This window comes from Podarcis bocagei (genome assembly GCF_964188305.1).
Source record: "Podarcis bocagei genome assembly, chromosome: 4".
In the NCBI taxonomy this organism is placed as follows: Eukaryota; Metazoa; Chordata; class Lepidosauria; order Squamata; family Lacertidae; genus Podarcis; species Podarcis bocagei.
The window spans coordinates 56,428,923-56,450,958 of NC_138128.1; the positions used below are offsets into that span (position 1 = coordinate 56,428,923).

General features: G+C 41.5%; 1 long non-coding RNA gene across 1 annotated transcript in view; it reads right to left on the reverse strand.

Moving 5' to 3' along the window:
• Positions 1-12,143: 12,143 nt before the first annotated feature.
• The window catches only part of LOC308586448, a 47,760-nt gene continuing 37,867 nt past the window's right edge, over positions 12,144-22,036 (reverse strand). The window contains exons 2-3 of the long non-coding RNA XR_014007874.1: positions 18,026-18,086; positions 12,144-12,845 (exon numbers count right to left, since the gene is read on the reverse strand). This is a non-coding gene — a long non-coding RNA (uncharacterized lncRNA). The remainder of the gene's footprint in view (positions 12,846-18,025; positions 18,087-22,036) is intronic.

The window sequence follows — 22,036 nt, forward strand, 5'->3', positions numbered from 1 at the left end:
TGCTGCTGAAGGCAAGAACGTGTAAACTAACAGAGCTGTGTCCCCATTCAAACAAAGGGGAAAGCTTTTCTCTTGAGGTACCTTAAGTATGTGTATCTTCAGGGACCCTGTGCCAATGAGGAATCCTTTGACTATGGTGCCTGTGTGATTTCTGGTTTAGAGCTATCCTTTTTATTTTCGTTCGTTTCCTTCTAAGACCAAGTTGAGCACCACAAAATGCCCATTTTCGATTGCTTTTCTCCTGCACTTGGCAGAACCGTTCAAATCCACACCTCCTTTCCTCCTCTCCAGCCTCAGTAAGGCAGCAATTGAGATGCTGCCTTTTCCAGTTAAGGAATCAATCCATAAATTATTCCTGTGTCCGGATAGCTTGATACACGTGTCACTCACTTCACTGGAATGCATTGTTCTGAGGCTGGAATTGTACGCTTGGTATGCTTGCTTCAGTTCCATAGAAGACTTTTGCTAAACAATAACTCTCCATGTGCAAGATTTAGAAATACCACAAAACTGCATTTTTTCCTGCATAACTAATAGTCTGAATTCTTCTTTGTACATCACAGCCATGAAAGGGCTGCACAAGTAGAAAGGGTGGTGATTTATGCTGGCTTCCCCATGTTTAGGGGTAACTTAGTCAGCACCAAGTATCCCCCAAGCTGTGTACCTGCTCCTTCAGAGGGAGTGTAAATCCCACAAAGAGCAGGCCACCTCCATCCAATCCATCTGGTCTAGGGAACCACCCACTAACAATGCTTAAGTCCTATCTAGATTGAGCTTCATTATATTGAATGTCATTCAGTACATTACGAAGGCAAAACAATGATCCAGCTCTTTCACTTCCTGGGATAGAAGTTAAAACTTTTCTCTGATTCTCTTTTCTCTCTAAATGGCCTTGGCCCAGTATACCTGAAGGAGTGTCTCCACCCCCACTGTTCAGCCCGGACACTGAGGTCCAGCTCTGAGGGTCTGCTGGCGGTTCCCTCACTGCGAAAAGTGAGGTTACAGGGAACCAGGCAGAGGGCCTTCTTGGTAGTGGCGCCCGCCCTGTGGGACGCCCTCCCACCAGATGTCAAGGGAATAAACAACTATCTGACTTTTAGAAGATACCTGAAGGCAGCCCTGTTTAGGGAAGTTTATTATGTTTGATGTCGCTTTTTTATTAATATTCTGTTGTGAGCTGCCCAGAGTAGCTGGGGAAACCCAGCCAGATTGGCGGGGTATAAATAATAAATTATTATTATTATATTATTCTATGACCTTTGATGATTGCTTCCCTGTTTGGTTGTGCTTTTATTTTGTAGGTATGAATTGACTGTTTTAAGACAAAAATGAAGAAAACAATATAGCAATCTTGTTCCGATATTTTCTTACATTTGTGACCTGTCTTGTGCCCTACTTTGTAGCAGAAGGAATGTTATCCATAAAAGAAAGAAGTGTGTTACGTTATATTTTAGATTACATAATTATAATACCATTAGGAAAGATGGTACTGTTTCGTTACCGTCTGACATCTAGCACAATGTAGTCTGATCTTTGACTGACTCTTCTTTGGAATAAATGTGCATATGATATTTACTGTTCAAAATAGTTGCTTTCAATGAAATGCCCTAACCTGTAAACGATAACCATAGCTCCTTTAGTAAAGACAGTCACAGACATTCTTACATATTTAATCCAGCAGAGTGCAGCAGAGATCAGGGAATAATAATATGGAATACTTAATTCTATCCGGGAATAGTGATTGTTGTGGGGAACAGAAACAAGCTCAGTAGTTATTTTCATCTAAAAGTGTGCTTAATGATATGGCAGCCCCAATATTACAATTTAGCAGAATAGCAGCAGTGTTGTGGCTTTTTGTGGAAAAATTACTATTTAAAATTAGAATAATATGCATAGGGCAATTTGCATTTGGAAAAATTTAGTTTGCATCAGAAAAATTGCTGGTGCCCTAGAATAATTAATTAACTTAACTTGTTTGTTTGTCTTTGTATTTAGTAAACAAAGCTAAAATGTTTGAAATTGCCAATTTTGCCTAATATTGTGTTTGCAGTTGGAAACCATTCATTGATATTAAAGAACAGTGTGACGCGGCAGCTAAAAAAGCCAATGCAATACTGGGCTGCATCAATAGGAGTATAGCATCTAGATCAAGGGAAGTAATAGTGCCACTGTATTCTGCTCTGGTCAGACCACACCTGGAGTACTGTGTCCAGTTCTGGGCACCACAATTCAAGAAGGACACTGACAAACTGGAACGTGTCCAGAGGAGGGCAACCAAAATGGTCAAAGGCCTGGAAACGATGCCTTATGAGGAACGGCTAAGGGAGCTGGGCATGTTTAGCCTGGAGAAGAGGAGGTTAAGGGGTGATATGATAGCCATGTTCAAATATATAAAAGGATGTCACATAGAGGAGGGAGAAAGGTTGTTTTCTGCTGCTCCAGAGAAGCGGACACGGAGCAATGGATCCAAACTACAAGAAAGAAGATTCCACCTAAACATTAGGAAGAACTTCCTGACAGTAAGAGCTGTTCGACAGTGGAATTTGCTGCCAAGGAGTGTGGTGGAGTCTCCTACTTTGGAGGTCTTTAAGCAGAGGCTTGACAACCATATGTCAGGAGTGCTCTGATGGTGTTTCCTGCTTGGCAGGGGGTTGGACTCGATGGCCCTTGTGGTCTCTTCCAACTCTATGATTCTATGATTCTATGATTCTAACTTATGAAACCAGGAGGGAAATATTTTGAAAAATATAGCTGGTGCCTCCTATCACTTGATAAAATATTTTCTTGAAAATTCTGCTTTTGTGTTTAACTGTCTTGAAAGGTAAAAATCCTATTGCTCTGCCAAGAGAAAGCGGAGACTACTTTTTCTTAAAACTGTGGAAATAAATCAGAATGAAATGATTAAAGTAGTTTAATGTGAACTGATGGATTATTGGAGAACATCTGGTTTTCCATGAGACCTCAGTAACATCCTATCAAAATTCTGAGGACAGAGGTGTTAAAAGCATAGATGATGAAGGCATTTGACTCTAAAGTAGTCAAAAAACGGTGGTTTCTTGATTCCAAATTGAAAAGCAAACTACTTAAAAAATCATCTGACCTAGGCTTGAAGAACCTATCTAGAACTTGAAATGTGTGTTACTTAGATCAGTTTACATATCTTACTGACAGAAGAAAGGAGGGCATGAAAAATTTATGACAGGAAAGACTTGGTGTGTCAGAGTTTTGAAAGACACAGATCAACAAACTTGCTCGTACATGTTTGTGTGTTCTTTCCCCCTCTCAACTTCTGGTGAATTGTTGCTCCAGAGACTGATTTTACAGATTTAAACCTTTTCAATAAGCTATGACAAGGTAAGAGCCTAAGTGACCTCAGGTGAAAGAGACCGGTTACTGCTGGGAGATATATTTGTTCAATAAATCATCATTTCAACAGCCAGGTTTCTTTAACTTTGCCAGCCCTTACATCACCTGTTAAGAATGCTGCCTTGGCTGCGGAAAGTCATTTTTAGGAGAAATTCAAAATGCTGGGGCTGTCCTTTTCTTCCTATCCATTTCAGCATACAGTGTATTATTTAAGACCTGGAGTAAGATTGTTCTGAAGCCATAACAGGATGCAGAGAAGCTCATGTAGGAGTGCTACTAGGCAGCAGCACCTTAAAGCATTCCACCGTAAAGTCATTAGGGGACCACATTTTGCTTACAGTTTGCATTATGCTTCTCTCTGTGTGTCATTTGAGCTCTCTCTGTTTCTCTTAAACGAGAACCAACTGGGAGAAAGCCACATCATCAGGATGATGAAGAAGAAGAAAATCTCCAATATTGCTTTGGAAATTTCACAATCAAAAGCACATTTTCGAAGCCCAGCCACTGTCAGCGTGAACTAAAATAGGAAACATATGACATAGGGAACATGACAGCCGAAAAGAGAAAGTTGAACATTGTGACTATTTCATTATTTGTCTTCAAACAGTCTAGAGCAGCCTCCTCCAACAGAAGGCCCTTCAGATGATGTGGATTACAACTCCCACCAACCCCAGCTAGCATGGCCACGGACAACCTAAGTTCAAATCCTCACTCACCCCGTATAGGCAGCTGATGGGAACTAAAGTTCAAAACAACTGAGGCCACCAGGTTGGGGAAGGCTGATGCAGTTGCAATCTCTCTCTCTCTCTCTCTCTCTCTCTCTCTCTCACAGACACACACACACACACTTCAGAAAACTGTCCTAGCACTGCTAATAACTTATTTTTAAAGATAATTTTGCCAATACATAAATCTAGTCACTAACTAAAGACTGTGCCACCAGCTTTTTGCCAATGCATGCTTGTACACGAGGGCCCACGTATTGAGTGAGAGCTGAGGTAATGCACTCACTGTCTGCTGCAGCAGCAGGAGGACTGGGAAATCTTCCTTCCAATGGTTGCCATATGTCCTCTTTTTCCAGGATGCACCCTCTTTTTCATGGGTAAGTAAAGTGAGATTAGTCATAGCGACCCATAGCTAAAAGTAGAAGTCGGCAAACGTGTCCTCTTTTTTGCTCTTCAAAATACGGTGACCCTATTAGGTGAACAGAGGTGGCTTTAAACAGGGGAGATGAAAGTTCAGATCTGCACTCGCACGATGTCAGCTACAGAGTACAGTGGTACCTCAGGTCAAGAACTTAATTTGTTCTGGAGGTCCGTTCTTAGGCTGAAACTGTTCTAAATCTGAGGTACCATTTTAGCTAATGGGGCCTCACGCTGCTGCCACACAATTTCTGTTCTCATCCTGAAGCAAAGTTCTTAACCTGAGGTACTATTTCTGGGTTAGTGGAGTCTGTAACCTGAAGCGTCTGTAACCCGAGGTGCCAGTGTACTGGCATTAACCAAACAACAGAGGCAGAATTAGGGGCATGTGACCAGTTCGATCACACGTGGTGCAGAGCCTCAGGGGTGCTGCAACGGTCCACAACTATTATGTAGAATGGAGTATGAGAGGCGGGAGTGGCGATTTTTGGCATCACACAGGGTGCTGCTGAAATTTGATCAGGGATGGGAAACCTCAGTCCCTTCATGCTTTCCTATGTGGTCCTTGGAGTCCTCCCCAGCCTATACCCCACACTGGTCCTGCTTTGCACCCTTGTATTTTTGCCTGGCTGGAATCAGTCCTTTGAGTATAGACAGTAGACTGCATTGGGTTTGATTGATAAATGGCTTGAGCTGTTATAAAACAGCTTCCTGGGTTCTTGATACTCTAAAGGCATCAGATTCATTTGCGTTTACACTCCATCAGAGTGTAGCTGTACACAGAGTGTAGCGCAACAAGGTAAAAAGAAAAATCGCATAAGGATCATAGACAACATAAATTGGCAACTCAATCTACTTTCTGATGCAAAAGAAGAGAGAGGAGGAGGGTGCCCCTAAGTTAGTGGTGGGACTACACATTGAAGGGATCACTTTGAGAGCTAATATGAGCACATAGATAAATGGTTTTGTTAGCTGTACGCGTAGAAGTGGTATCAAAATACAAGGCTGTGCTAATATTTATACAGCTGTAATATAAACAACCCCCTGTCCTTATGTTCCAGGTCAAGTAATTTTTTGGGTCATGTCCTTATCTTTTAAATATCTGTTTTGGCACAAAATAATCTCCCCTAAAATCTTAAAATGACACAAGAGGGCAGTGTTTGAGTAGGATGCTATATAGCTATAGGGTTTTTTTAGATGTCCATCTCAGAAAATCCTCTCTGTTCAAGTGACCTGAGATACAGCTTAGCTTGATCATGGAGGTTTGTATAAACAGAACATTTCACCAGTGTATGCCACATAATTGAGACTTATGGGCACTGGCAGGGTGCGATTGTGACATGCTGTAGCCCATTCTGGTCAAATGGCCCCAGGTTGTTTAGGTGCCCTACAGCAGTTTCCACCGGATCTGTGCTCCTCCAAATGTTGGACTGATGATATCAGTTGTAGTCCAACAACAATATGGAGTGCACGAGGTTGGGGTAGACTGACCTAGAGACATAAATATGCAAACATGCTAGTATTTATGTTCCTGCATTTGTAAACTGAATCCCAAGGAATGAAAATCTCTTTAGGAAATTAGTAGTTCCACCAAGGGACTAGGGAACAGTTGATCCGAGAAAGATGTGCTTAATTGCCTCACTGTCCCTGCCTGCTATAGGCCACCCTTGTGATGTCCATGCATATAATATGACTGAAAGTCATTAAGTGCATGATTTTTCCACCCATCATTAAACTTGTAACTGAACAGCACTGAATGTTTTTTTAAAGAAAACCTAAAACCTTTTATTCCCCTCTCATATGTATTGCCATCAGTTCATTTTATTTGCTACTTTCTTTACAGCACTTTGCAGCATATGTTACCCAAAGGCATCAGAGCAAGTTATAACAGTTAATGTAGATCATAAAACATGAAATATACTATCTAAACTTGCCCAATGATTTATTCTTGGCCACTAAATGCCATCTAAAAGAAAATTATTGTATGCAACTTCTGCTTGGGCCACAAGTTTGTACTTTTTTCAGTCTTTGGGGAAAGGCTATTCTTCACTTGTGGAACAGCTATTAAGAAACCTCGCTATAAACCTTTCTTCTATATACAGATATTTTCATGTGTGGGGAAGGGAAGCTATGTTCTCCCCCCCTTTTTTTTTTACCTCTGAGGCTTCCCTGATAGTGTAGTGTCCATGCAAATAAATTTGCTGGGAAATTTAAAGTCTCACCCCAACACATACACCCAGTCTGTTTGCAATCCCATTTCAAAATGTGGCTCTGTAAATATCATGAGCATCTATTTATTAGCATTCGTAATATAGCACTAGATCAGAAACACAATTCCCCTCCCCTCTCTCACACTCAATACCAGTACAGTTTTTGTCTATGTTTAATATTTTCCCTCACTTATATAGATATATATATTTAAAAGGTTAGTCAAAAAAATCTTAAGGTTGTCCACTAATTCCCTCTCCGCTTGTCAGAATGTGCATCTTACAGTACAAGACTCCTGCTATTATTTTATGGGTACTGTATTTCACATCTTTCAAAAACATTTTCATTGCTCATCTGCTTAATTTGTCACTTTGGTATACATTTAACCTAACTTCAAAGTAGAAAAATCGTTTGTCCTAGTCATTGATGAGGATGGGAAAATCACACTGTTTGTAGTGGAACAAGAAGCAGTACAAATAATGGCTATGTGAGTTTTGGAGCTTGCCGAGAAGCAGTTCCACATCATAATGTGCCATGGAAATGCCCACATAGGCCTTAGCAGCCATTGTAGTCTTTGGCTCAGATCATTTAGGGCTTTTAAGGGGAGATCCAGAACCTTGAATTGGGCTCAAGAACAGACAATGGAGTTTGTAAAATATTGTTCCGTGCCACCCCAATCTCTGAGTGCTTCCAGGCACTTACTCAGGGTTCACATTTCCTGTGGGAAATGAGGAACAGAAGAGACTGTGGTGTCTTTAGGATATATGGTTTACACATATATATAACTTGATCCTACGATGGAGGGCTTCACGGCATTAACAGAAGAAGAAGAAGAAGAGTTTGGATTTGATATCCCGCCTTTCACTCCCCTTCAGGAGTCTCAAAGCGGCTAACATTCTCCTTTCCCTTCCTCCCCCACAACAAACACTCTGTGAGGTGAGTGGGGCTGAGAGACTTCACAGAAGTGTGACTGGCCCAAGGTCACCCAGCAGCTGCATGTGGAGGAGCGGAGACACGAACCCGGTTTCCCAGATTACATGACTACCGCTCTTAACCACTACACCACACTGGCTCTCAAGAAAGTCTTGTTTGTCCCATAGGTGCAGTCTTGGATTCAAATATTGCTCTCAAGCGTTGTCCCCCACCCCTCCAGCTAGCTGCTTTACTTCCAGGTAACATCACTGCCACTTTAAACTCTGGCTTCATCCTTCTAACGATGAGCTGGGGGAAGGGGCCAGACCTTCTCACACAGAGCCCCTTTCCATTGTTTCCCTTAATAGCCCATCACTCAGGCTATCAAAAATTTCAAAATTCAAATTTGGGAAAGGAGTTCGGCAAGGCTGTATATTGTCTCCCTGCTTATTTAACTTATATGCAGAATTCATCATGCGAAAGGCTGGGCTGGATGAATCCCAAGCCGGAATTAAGATCGCCGGAAGAAATATCAACAACCTCAGATATGCAGATGACACAACCTTGATGGCAGAAAGTGAGGAGGAATTAAAGAACCTTTTAATGAGGGTGAAAGAGGAGAGCGCAAAATATGGTCTGAAGCTCAACAACAAAAAAACAAAGATTATGGCCACTGGGCCCATCACCTCCTGGCAAATAGAAGGGGAAGAAATGGAGGCAGTGAGAGATTTTACTTTCTTGGGCTCCATGATCACTGCAAATGGTGACAGCAGTCACGAAATTAAAAGACGCCTGCTACTTGGGAGAAAAGCGATGGCAAACCTAGACAGCATCTTAAAAAGCAGAGACATCACCTTGCCAACAAAGGTCCATATAGTAAAAGCCATGGTTTTCCCAGTAGTGATGTATGGAAGTAAAAGCTGGACCATAAAGAAGGCTGATCGCCAAAGAATTGATGCTTTTGAATTATGGTGCTGGAGGAGACTCTTGAGAGTCCCATGGACTGCAAGAAGATCAAACGTATCCATTCTTAAGGAAATCAGCTCACTGAGTGCTCACTGGAAGGACAGATCATGAAGCTGAGGCTCCAGTACATGAGAAGAGAAGACTCCCTGGAAAAGACCCTGATGTTGGGAAAGATTGAGGGCACAAGAAGAAGGGGACGACAGAGGACGAGATGGTTGGACAGTGTTCTCGAAGCTACAAACATGAGTCTGACCAAACTGTGGGAGGCAGTGGAAGACATGAGTGCCTGGCGTGCTGTGGTCCATGGGGGTCACGAAGAGTCGGACACGACTAAACGACTAAACAACAACAACAGGCTATCACCTCAACACAGGAAGCTAGCCTGGCTTCTATTTTAACACTTGCTGGATCCAGGGGTTAGAAGGGTCTCACATACAGCTTCCTTCCCACCCCCAAACTCACAACTATATCACTGATGTGTAACAATGTCATTGATGGGCTCTAATCTGCAGTCTAGCTACTGAATTCTGAATAAGATGAACTTTTTGGATGCCTTTCAAGAGTAGCCCTGAAAAGTATGTTAAAGGAGTGCACTTTGGAGGTGGCCAACTCTAGGAAGTTCATAGGGCGTACACCAGCTGAAGTTGTGTTCATTATCAAATCATATTTAATAGTATGTTCATTAATGAATAATGTTTATCAGTGCATTGCATGGGGAAAGCTATAGTTACTACCCCCACAAAAACATATTGGCCACAGGTGGCAGCCATATTCTTCCCTCACCTCCACTGTCCCACTGCTTTAACTTCCAAGGCATTTCAAGGAAATCCAAGATGGTGGTTGAAAGCCACTTAGCTGCAGAACACTGGAAATTTGTTTTAAAGGAATCAGACGTTGGAAGAGGTGCCTATAGAAGGAAGTCTACAGAACAGCACTTTGCTGTGAATCCCCTTAACCCTTGATCATACCCTGTCACCATCCTTACATTCTAGGATCTGACTTTGGCATTTGCCTTACCGTTGAATCAGCTGTTCAAACATATCCTGTCCATTCACAGTTTGTCAACTTGGCTTTGTATCTTTCAGGAGAAAGTGCTTCAAATCATTTTGTATTAATTGGGCATTCTCCAACTCCCCAAAGGTACTTTCCCCTTTTTTTCTTTTATTGTTATTGAACAAAATCTAGGAATGCTTTCAAACTGTAGCTGTTTTCTATTTTAAAACATTTTTAGCCATTCCCCCATGTAATACAAAATAGAAGAGGTATTTATGAATGATGGCTGCAGCATGAACCAAAAAATTATTCTCTATTAAGACTTGTTATCGCCAATCCTGGTCAAATGCCAAACTAAGCATTGCGGCCAGTGACAGTTTTAAGATCTTATATACCTTGTGGGGGTGGAGGGAGAGCTAAAGAAAGAGTTGACTTATGCTATTAGAAATTGTAGAGTCCCAGGAGCATACAGACTTCCTTTCTCGGCCTGGTGTCCTCAGACTCTGTAGCCTCTACATGACATCATTCCAGTATACAATCCAACTTTGTCCTTCCAGAACTCCCAACCCACCTGGCGTGGTGTAATATTTGTTGTTGCTCATTTTATGAACTACTACAGCTAGGACCCAACGAATCCTTAATTATAGTGCAAACTGCTTCTCTGCTACAATGCTTCCTGCCTTTCTCCCCTGGGAATTTGTAGTATTTTCATTGAGGCCAAAACTTGTGTGCAACAGATTTCTTTCCCTGTAGAGATCGCAAAGCTGTTTATGATGATAATAAGAAAATAATTCTAATATCTCTTGCTGAGGCACGGGAAGGGAATGCGGTTATGTATGTGTTAATTCTTTTAATACATGCAGTCAGCTGACAACTCAAGTGCCTTTTCTCTAATGCACCCCCACCTGTCTTGGGCCTATGCATAAGTGACATAACTACACATGAATGGCTGCAGTTTAGTAGTGGAGCATCGCATAGAAAAGGTTCAAGTTTCAGCAATAGGAACATAGGAAGCTGCCTTATACAGGGTCAAACTATTGATCCATCTACATCTAGAGTGGCTGGGGAAACCCAGCCAGATGGGCAGGGTATAAATAATAAATCATCATCATCACCATCATCACGTACAGGCAGCAGCTCTCCAGGGTTTCAGGCAGGGACTCTCCAAGCCCTGGAAATGCTCTACCTGGGACTTTCTGTACCCAGAACTGATGCTGTACCACTGAACTATAGCCCTCTACTGGCATCTCCATGGAGGGATTGGATAATCCCCAGTCTGAAAGCCTGGATACTTGGTGCCACTCAGGGTGGATGCAACAGAGCTAGATGGACCAGCAATCAAGTCTGGAATAAGGAACCTGTGACCCTCCAGAGGTTCCTGGACTCCAACTTTCATCAGCCATGGCCAGTTGGCAGGGATGATGGGAGCTGTAGTCCAACAACATCTGGAGGAACATAGGTTTTTCTATTTTTGAATTAAATGATTCTTGTAACACTTCAATTGTGACTATTTGGAACCAGATGCTTATAGGCTTCCCTTAGGCAACTAGTTGGCCACTTTAAGAACAGGTTGCTGAACTAGATGAACGAGCAAAGCTCTTCATACATTCTTTTCACCCTACCCCAATTATGTGTGCACACAATAATGCGTAATTGATAGGGGTAGATTCATTTTATGGCTTGCTAATAATTTTGTTATTGTGGCATGATACTGTATTTGTCCCGACCATAGCTGTCAATGTTTCCCTTTTTTTAAGGGAAATTCCCTTATTCCAAATAGGATTCCTCACAAGAAAAGGGAAAAGTTGACAGCTATGGTCCCAACCCCTTGGCCTACCTAGCGGCAAGTTAGTATGTGAAGTCCCCAGTCCAGGATTCATCCAAAGTCCAAACTGAAGCACAGCCCTGCAGAGATCCTGAAACATCCAAGCTGAGGTCCATAAATATGGGCAGTTGAGTAGACCCAGCACCTCAGCTCTGCTGCCCTTTTGTACTCTGCATGTTGACTGCAGCAACTCGGCTTGATGAGGCATATGACCCTCACCTGTTCCAAGCCCACTCCAGCTGAGGAATCACACCCCAGAGCTAGCGAGATCCACCTGGCCAGCTAGGGAACTGGGCTGTGGGGCCTTGCCTGCCTCAGCCTCCTGGAGCACCCCGACTGCTGCTCACAATGCCTCAGTGCCTGCTGTGTTTGTGGACAGAGGCCCCTCTGGCTCTGGTGGTGGGTCCTGCTGCTTTCTGTGTACTGACCCTCATCTCCATGTCATCTTCCGTCACTCTGTGAGTACTTCCCTCACCAACCTCTTCTTCTCCACCCCCCAGCTTGCCCTGGTGTGTCCCAGTTCCAGCTACAGCCCTCACCAGGATCTTCTTTCTCCTCCCTGTAGCCCTGCCAGTTCATGACAATATGTGAAATAGATCCCTGAACTGCATTATTACTACTACTATTACTACTACTACTACTACTACTACTACTACTACTACTACTATTTTATTTGTTATATTTTGAATTGTTATTACGGCTATGTGATTTTTGGCATACATTTTGCCATTAGTATGTAGCGTAAACCACCCTGAGTACAGTATTCTCAAAAGACAGGACACAAGTTTAAAATAAATAAAATGAGGATTGTTTGACTTTGAAGTGCTACAAAGTTCATTGTAATTTCTTTAGAAAAAAAGCTTTGTCGGTTTAAAGGCTGCTGCAGGTTTTTGTTTCTGATAGAGCGAAATGGACTAGAACTCAACATTCCTGGGGTGTTTGCTAAGGGAATGAAACAACAAACACTTTTTAATCTCAAGGGGGTGAAACCACCAAAATAACAAAAACAAGTACTGAACCCCACACATTTGATACTTGTTCTCTTCTTTCCATGCTATTTTACTCTCCTAGCTTATTATGAACAGATACAACTTTTTCGAACTGCTGCTTAATTCCTTATGATGCCCATTTTGATTTCTGTTAGGTCTATAACATAGTTCAGCTGACACTTCTGACTGGCACAACTCTCAGAAATCAACGTTATTGTGGCTTGCACAGCTACCAGACACCATTTGATACCAAATATATATACTAACAAAAGAACCATCCAGGCGTGGATAAATCCTTCTCCATGTTGCTCCTCATAGTGCTATCATAGTAACTTGGTTGGAGATGTCTGGTGTCCGACTCTGCTCTATTTTGTGCCTTTCTTTGTAGGTGCAAATCTGCCAGGGAAGCAAGATTTATGGTGTTCTTTGCTGTTGATTTGTGTTCTTTTAAGACAAGTAGCACAAAAAAGTGAAGACAGAAATGACTGGCAGAAAATGACTTTCATAATAGACAAATGCAATTTGCTTACATAATAAAAGCAAACTTAGAGCATGTGTATCCAAGTAACGACATTGTGTTTGGTTCACTTGAGAGGAGAACCTCTTTTCTGATACTTGGCAAAGTACATTAAGAGACATTTTGTTTTGCCCTGATGCTACTCACTTGAAATCTAGAATCTGAATCCAAAGCAAGTGGAAATGTTGTGAAACAAATGCATTTTTATTTTTATGCAAACGTGGAATTTGCCATCATAGCCCGCTAGTAAATCTGTCTCCCTCTCCCTCGTTCTTTCTCTCCTTAGCTACTGTCATTTTTGTGTTATGCGCTCACTGCTATCCTTTCTCCATGACAGTCTTCCAAATTAAACTTTAGGATTCCAGGAAAAAAATCTAACAAATGTTTAAATCACTCAGAAGCCTGGGCTAATGTGAGGAAAAGAGAAGCATCCTTTGCAAAACTTACACCGTAGCACTGGGCCATTTTAATTTCCATGTTACTTCTCAGGGATTTCATATGGCAAAATGATGTAAAGGAAGGTGAAGCTTCCTTTAGGCTGCAATGAAGTAGGAATGAAGATACATTTGAGTGAAGGTGGTCATTTGAGTTAAACCAAAAGAGCACAGGGAAACTTGTACTTGGAAGAACATTCTGACATATTTTTCTTGCTGGGATCCGACAATCAAAACTGAACTTTTTATCTTGTCATTTGTTTTCTACCACAATCTCTAGCCAAACCATAGTTTGCCTTTTGCTGAATGGAAGTTGCAGTGACCTTGCTGCAGACTATTGACTGAGAAGCGGGGTGGCAGTGGCACTGAATTTTGGCATTACACAGGGTGCCACTGAAATTTGAAAGCACTGGTAACAGAACAGTTCTTCCCCAAAGTATTGCATTGGGTTCAGTAGGAGAGGGGAAGATGATGGCATATGTATTTATTGACTTGAAAAAGCTTGGTGCCATTCATTAAAGGTACCAAGTTGGTTCACAATTGAAATATACTTGGAGTCGAGAGTGGATTTCATGCTCTTTATTCAGCTCATAGTGGTGAGGAGGAATGCAAGTTCCCCCAGGATGTCTGCTTTATATCCATTATTTACACAATGGGCCCTACGTGATTGGCTAATTCCAGGATTCACCTGTAGGCCAATCAGGTTGCAGATTCACTTCCACCTGGAGCTGGATTGGGTGGCTCCTGCAGACCAGTCATACTGCTGCATTGTTCTAGGACCAATCAGACTGCTGCATTTTGGATCCTATTCAACTCAGTACATAACAACAATGTACATAAAATTACTGAAATAATCAGTAAAATCTACAGTTTAAAATGGAATACAGTAAAATGCATCAGCATACATCTCAAGTTACCACAAAAGCTTGGTATTAATAGCCAGCAAATGCCTGAATGAATAGATGAGCCTTGTATGCTTCATATTGGGCTATAAGTAGCTGAGAAACACATAATCAGATGTTGGTTACATTCTGCAAGACAGTTAATTATTTGAAAAGCAACTCTAATCTCACACGGGCCATCACATTTAATAAATAAATAAATCATTCACATATTGCAAAATCAGTTTCCATTATCAAGCCAAAGTACATTTATGTAGGAACAGGAATCTGACAGGGGAGCTACCCAGAAAAGCCAACTTTCTAGCTCATTGTGGAGTTGGAACTTTTCATATTATTGCATTTGCAATGTGATTTGTATGCTGGTACCCTGGGAACTGGATCTATTATTTTTCAAAGTGATGTTCACCTAAGTTTCTATCTCCCTAAGTGCAAGATTCTTCAAACGGGTTGGTGGTCTGTTCAAAAGTATCAAATCCCAGTAAGGGCCGCACTTGTTATCATACATATAAATGAAATAGCAAGCAACTAAGTGGGAACTGCAGTTCTAGGAGTTTTAAAATATCAAGTTTTGTTTGCTTGATGTTGACCTCAGTGCTTGCTGTAATTTGGAAATATAAGACCCTGCTGAGTTTGTTAGTTCTATGGAAGCCAGCCAGAGTACTGGAGCTTCTAGGAATGCCTGCTGGAAGAAACAGTGTAAGTCAAGGTTAGATCACTGTAATGCAACTTCCTATATTGCCTTCCTCCAATATGCTATTATCAAAAGTTTCAGCAGGGTACCTGGCATTGCCTGGCTTGCAGAAATGCATGCCTAGAATCACTTCTTTGAATCCCACAGCATACACATCCTGTCTAAGCAAATTTCACATGACAAAGTCTTCTCCCTAAAAGTCTAAGAGATTTGGGTGTTTTCAAATGAGTGATTCAGTCCCATGCATGTCTCCTGGGTTTTATTCCTTTAAGGGACCTAAACAATAATTTCTGTTGGGCCTTTGCATTCTTCCTTTTTTTTTACACCTGAACAGGTTTGGGTCAGTTCTTGTACTTGAAGTTGAAATCAGATTGATATGAACCACATGCAGGTACATTTTGGAAATAGTGAGACTGCTCAAACTTCCTGACCTCATAGGAAGACTGCTCTTTTATTTATAAGGCAGAACCAAAACTCACATTTTACCCAAACTGTAGCGAAATGTGCTTTCTAGAAAAATTCTACAGATTATGCTTCAACATAAAGCTTGTTAGGTTCAGTTTGTATGGAGAAGGCTGTTGTTCCTTACAAGTTCTTTGATTACACTGTGGTCTGAAATTAAGGTCTTTGACTGACTGAAGTGGCCATTGCAAAATGGACTGGTTGCGTGACAAGGTCCCCAGGGCCACCCCAATAACTCACATATCACACAGGAATTTTTGTTTAAGGTTTTTGGCATAATTTTGGCCACAAATTTATTAAAATACAAAAATGTGAGTGGTTGCTCAGGCATTGTTGCGACTATCTGCCCCCCCCCCCCATGGGGGACAGACTGACATTCCGCACGCCTACGAAAGTCAGAAAAGGGGAATACACTTGGGGGTAGCAACAGAGCAGGGAACCTGCCCTCAGCCTTCCTCAAATGCAACCAGGGGCTCTTGCGTGGCCCTAGCCCCCTTGACAGGGTGGACAAGCAATAGTTAGCTCCTGTATTCCTTTATCGGAATCCCTTGCAGCAGCAGCAGCATTTGGAGGGGCAGGCACAGCCAATCCATGCCCCTCAACCAACCAAACCATAAACCAATGCCTAACCGCAACCTTACAAGTTGTGACGATTTGCTACGCAGTAGGCAAAAACCAAATGGCCCCAGCCAATCAGCCAGATGGACAAAATTCCTACCGGGCCCCTGCCCCAAGAGCAGACGACCTCATGACAGGCATAGCAAGGTCAAAGTGAACAACCCTAAATATAGGGGGGGGGATGGGCAATCCGATGCATGGGCGAAAAGTGGAAGCCCTAGCCTCATGCAAGGAGTTTTAGCATTTCTGGCTGTCAATCAACAAATGGTAACATTAACTTCTTCCCAACGACAAGATAAGCCCAATCGCATCAGTGGCCAACGATCAATTAGCCCGCCCCACAACTTTGGAGTGTCCTGTCAGCCCCCACCGCAACACATGCTCTCCATGAAGGAGAACACGCTCTATTCCTAAAGGCTTTGAACGATGTTGTGTGCCTTGCCTTTGTACAGTGAGTTCTTAAATTCCTAGGCTCTGATCCAAAGATCTTTGAGCACAGCAGAGGGCGAGAATCTGTGAGTTCTCACCTGCCAGACATATGCTGATAGCGATGGTTGGTGCTGTCAGACCTGATAACTCTGTCTATCAGTTCAATCAGTGCCATGCATGTAGTCCCATCGTGGCAAATGAACTGTGCATGCGTTTCATACTTTTGTACATATGGAACCTAATTACGAAGGGATCGATGTATGAAAGATTTATTCCATGTGCTGACTGGTCCTTACTCATTCAGAACAATGGTGGTTGCCTGCTCTGAATTTGTTTGTAAAACTTTTCTGGAGGTTTCTAAAAGCACTCCATTTCCTGTCTCTAGTGGTGACAGAAATATGTTTGCCACTATTCGATCCTGTATTGTTCTAAAGCCAAGAACAATTCAGAGCTATTTATTTTAATATTGATGGACAGCAAGGATTCTATTTGGTAAATCATTATCCTAACAGTGAGTTGTTTCTAATATTATCTTGCTGCTTTTTGTATGTGTATATTGGACTCGTATGAACATATTTTATGTCAAATACATCACAAATTCAGGGATGATCTTAACAGATGAACATTTATTTTGGGTTGCAGTTAATAATTTTTCACTTTGAAGAATTGTTGAAGCACTTCAAAGAAGTGAAAAAAAATTTATGCCAAGGGTGAACTACTTATTTTGAATCATTAAGATCCATTTCAGGAATGTGACCTAGTTTATAGATTTTATAAATAGATTTTATTTCCCAAGAATGCATTCAGTTTGAATCCCATTACAACCGTTTATGATAAAACTCTGATCTCCTTTCCCCCATACTCCTCCCCAAATACATACAGAAACACAGAAGCAATCATGGAGGTCACAATTTATAATTATGAAACTAAGAAGACTCACGGTGTGGTTTGCTTCTTAATTAGCTATGAAATAGTCTCTTTTTTACATTTGGGAAAGCTGCATGAACTTTTTTTCTTAGTAAGTAAAAAAAAAAGGAGGTGTAATTATTATTTGTTGAACCTTAACTTCTCTAGTCAAATAAACACATTTTCCATTTAAAAAATCCCTGAAATTCCCTGCAGCAGGGGACCAAATAACTGGGAACTGCTAATGTGTTCTAGACCCTCATAGAAGATCAAATGGGGAACTGGTCTCGAACCCTGATCAATACGTAATGTTCATAGCTTTTCAGATATGTTGCTGTTTTGACAATGTAATGAACAGTACTTACGACTGAACACCGGTAATATTCAGGAGTTATAGAGAAAACTGGTGATGTGGTAATGCAGGACAAAAGGAATTAAGGCAATCTTTAGGTTGTCCTCGCAAAAAACGTATGCAAAATCTGGGAAGCAATGGTTCTGGCTCAATGAAGCACTAATAAGAACTTGCTTAGAGTGCAGTAATGTTGAGAAATAAAAAAAGATGACAGTGAAGATTATTAAGGCATTAGAAGTCAGGTAGGGCTGTATGAAATGCAGTTCAAACAAGGAAAGCAGGTACTGCGTTTTCAAATAGTTCAAAAACTTACAAAATGGAAAATGGTTGTGCCATGTGTCCATTGAAGGTGGGATGGAATTGTAGGTGGGCATCTAGGTGCAAAGTAGAGGATTGGATTAGTAGGATGTGTGTTAGATGTTTAAAGAACTGTGCAATAACTTTTCAACAGCAGCATTATACACAGAGCACATACTGATTCACTGGTCAACAACAAATTTGTTGTCTGCGTTTTTTTCAGTTGATTTAGGACAAATCTGATGCGCTGAATCCAAAAATCACATTGGTTTTGCTCAATCAGGTCAAGTTTTTGAGCTATGGCCACATGTCATTTTTTAACGTTTTTGTTCACATGTACGCTGGTGTGGAGCATTTTAGAAGTTGGTGGGGGTAAAATGCCATGTCGAATAATTGTTTTGATTGGAAATGATTATTTTAATGACAAGAAGTATTCAGGTCCGATAGTTCTGGGTGATTATGTTGAAAAGGGATCAGTTTGAAGTCATAAAACCTCAAAATCTTCCATAAATTGGTGCGGCAAAGCATAAAGTTGCTTACCATGCTTATTTCGGTATTAAACTTGGTGACCAGGATAAAGCTTGGGTGCCACACATGGTGTGCAAGGCATGCACCGAGACTCTACGTGGGTGGACCAATGGCAAGAGGAGTCTGAACTTTGGAATTCCCATGGTTTGGAGGGAGCCGACAAACCATGTCACTGACTGCTACTTCTGCGCTGTTGATGTGACTGGGATCAACAGAAAGAACCGGAGCAGCCTCAAGTATCCTGATCTTCAATCAGCATGTCGTCCTGTAGCTCATTGTGATGAAATTCCAGTGCCTATCTTCGGAGAACTTCCTGACATTAGTGACGAAGATGCCTCCAGTGTTGAAGGACATGAAGAAGAAGAAGTGGTTATTGAAGATGATGCTCCACATCCATTTTCCCAAAAGGAGTTGAATGATCTAGTTCGCGACCTCAGCTTGTCAAAGGACTCTGCCGAACTGTTGGCATCCAGATTGAAGGGAAAAAAACCTCCTCTCTGACAGTGCTCGCATCAGCTTCTTCCGCAACAGGCATCAAGAGTACCTCTGTTTTTTCTTGGAAGAGAAGGACTTGGTGTACTGTGCAGATATTGCGCAGCGCAGCTTCTGCTCAAGCTTGGAGTGCCACAGTACGAACCCAAAGATTGGAGACTATTCATTGACAGCAGCAAGCGATCACTGAAATGTGTTCTGCTACACAACGGCAACCAGTTTGCCTCTATACCCCTGGCTCACTCGACTACACTGAAGGAGAACTATGAAGCGGTGAAGTGTGTGCTGGAGAAAATTGGTTATGATCAGCATAAGTGGTTTATTTGTGTTGACCTGAAGATGGTGAACTTTTTGTTGGGACAACAGTCTGGCTTCACCAAGTACCCATGTTTTCTGTGCATGTGGGATAGTAGGGACCGTGCTCAGCATTACACGAAGAAGAACTGGCCTGTGCAGGAGGAATTGGTGCCTTGCAAAGAAAGGAATGTCATCAACGACCCTGAAGAGACAGAATACTCTTCCCACCGCTGCACATCAAGCTCAGCTTAATCAAGCAGTTCACCAAGGCTCTGGACAAGGATGGTGACTGCTTCACTTACTTGTGCCAGGCTTTTCCAGGATTGACCATTGAGAAGTTGAAAGCTGGCATCTTTGATGGTCCTCAGATCCGTCAGCTCATCAGAGATCCATATCCAGAAACTCAATGAATGAAGTGGAACTGGAAGCGTGGAAGGCATTTGTTCTGGTAGTGAAGAACTATCTTGGCAACAATAAGGCCAGAAACTACGCAGAACTTGTCAACAACATGCTGACTGCTTTCAGAAACCTGGGCTGCAACATGAGCATCAAGATGCACTACCTATTTTCACATATGGACTGGTTTCCTGAGAACCTGGGTTCAGTGAGTGACGAGCAGGGGGAGAGATTCCATCAGGACATGAGAGAGACGGAGACCAGGTATCAGGGTCGCTGGGACACAGTCATGATGGCTGACTACTGTTGGACTCTGAAGAGAGACCTCCCTGCCGCTGAGCATTCCAGGAGTTCCAAGAAACGGAAGTTCAAGCCCTGAAGTTTGAAAAATGGTGAAGCAACATGCAATTTACGTGTACTTACCTTTATCAATGCCCACCATTCAGTTTACAGTAATGTTTCTATCAGGTAATCAATATATGCTGTTGGAAAAACATTTTTTCTCTTAAAAACGTATTTAGGATGATATGTGTTGACAAAAATCAGCTGATAATGCCACAAAAATGTAATCAATTTTGTCACAAGATCTGATTTTTTCAAATCAACATAGCACAAAAACCTGACCTGATGGAGAGAAACGGATGCCATTTCCTGATTCAGCAGTGCAAAAATACCCTAAATCAATTGTAGAAATCTAGACAACATTCAAAAAGTAAAAAATTGTTGCCTAGTGAATTATCAAATTGTGCTCAAGTATCACACAATTGTAAAAACACTCACCCAATTCACAAATGCTGGTGTATTCCCTTCATTTTATATGGATCCTCACAGTTCTTATATCACCCCAGACCTTGAGTATTGTTTCACAACATCTCAGAGTTATATTAGTTAAAGAAGTACTTAATGTTTTAATCTTAAGTAATGTCAAAATGGCACAGGAAAGGGAGGGGGGCGATCTCTCTCTCTTTCTAAACACTGAATTCATATCACTCAGTCTTCAAGCTGGCTTTTTTCACTTGGCAGCTACAATGTCCAATAGAAGAGACTTCTTAGAGAAAATCAGACATAATCTTCTGTCCTTTCTGTACAATTCATGCTGACATAATTGGCTAAATAGCATTATTTTTTAATGGGGAAATTTGTGATCCTGCTGAATTAAAGCAGGCCAGCAACAATATGATGTGGTGGCTAAAATGTCCTGTAAAATGTTATTGGCAGGAAGAGGATCCATGAAATCTATAGGACATCCTCCCGATTGATAATCACTTGAAAAACGAAGAAAGAAAAAAAGAACTGAAAGCAGTTGATAAATGTTTTAAAAGGCTGCTTTTTATTTAACTTTGCTCATACAAACACTGGCAGATCTCTAGTTTACTGAGTCCCATGATATATGGCTGTACTAAAATGAGTTTGCAACAAAGCCCATACGTTTCCCCAAGATGATGAAGATGTAGAGGGAAGGGTTTTTTATGTTTGATGTTTTATTATGTTTCTGTATATGCTGTATATTCATTTTTTATCTGCTCTTCACCATAAGATTTCACCATAAGATATAGTAATAATGGCACTGAGATATTATTTCCCGCCCCAATCTCCAACTAACTTTAAACATTTATTTCATGCAACACACACATATACCAGAAATATACGATAGCTTCCCAAAGCCATCATGCAAATTTCTAGCTAGTTTTCTTTGAAAAGAATCTTCCAGGGATACATTATAAAAGTGAGAGAGACAGAGAGAGCGCAATTGCTTCATTTCTTGACAGAAGAGTCTTTAAAAGTGCAGCCCATGCCAAGGTAACAATTCACAGCCCCATTAAACTTCTCCAGCGAATGCCAACAGCTTCTCGTTGTGTTATCATGACTAGACCTGACCACTCATATCTTTGGCCTCAGCTCCATTTGTTTTCGTGTTTCCTATTCTGTTCTTCGTAAGGTGGGGAAGACAGAACTGTTTGGCACGACATTCTTTCCCCCTTATTCCCTCAGCCTGCTTATCTTAACAGAGTCCAGGCTGGGTGATTTCATAGAAGCCATCTTACTTAGTCTTATCTGTGTTATGCTTCTATATTTAACCAGGGAGGGTTTTGCGTTGCCAAAGTAATATAAAGCATAATGCTACTAGGTGGCTGGCTTGTAAAGAGAGGCCATATATCACTTTTATGTGGCTGTTCAAAGAAGGAGGCATTTAATAAAGCCGAAAGACCAAGCCAAGGGCCTCAGTTAATATAGAACCAACAGTTTAATTATTAACGTCTCCAACTACTAAATCAGCTTGTGGGAGGACAATGCCAAAATATTACGAAAGTCA